The sequence below is a fragment of the Penaeus monodon genome, chromosome 33 (genome assembly GCF_015228065.2).
Source record: "Penaeus monodon isolate SGIC_2016 chromosome 33, NSTDA_Pmon_1, whole genome shotgun sequence".
Classification (NCBI taxonomy): domain Eukaryota; kingdom Metazoa; phylum Arthropoda; class Malacostraca; order Decapoda; family Penaeidae; genus Penaeus; species Penaeus monodon.
Window position 1 is genome coordinate 11,307,996 of NC_051418.1, and position 404 is coordinate 11,308,399.

A 404-nucleotide genomic window follows, 5' to 3' on the forward strand; every position below is an offset into this window, starting at 1 on the left:
ACGTCACTCAAGCAACAGCCTTGCAACTGACAGCCCTATGCAACTGCATGCCTTTGCAAATGCATGCAATACACCGAAAGCATTAACGTTTTATTCCAACTCAAAAATCTGCCATCGCTACGATTATAGGAGTAGATGGACAGAAAAAGAAGATGGAGAGGAAAGAAAGAGGGAATAAAGATAACAAGAAAAAAAAAGAGTGAATAAAGAAAACGAGAAGGAAAAAAGAGGGAATGAAAAAGAAAACGAGATGAAAAACGAGAAGAAAAACGGGAAGAAAGAAAAAACGGGAAGAAGGAAAACGGGAAGACAAACCGGGAAGAAGAAGAAGAAGAAAACAAGGCGAAAGGGAGAGAAAAATAAATGATATTTCGATAATATTGCCTCGATATTTTTGTTATTAT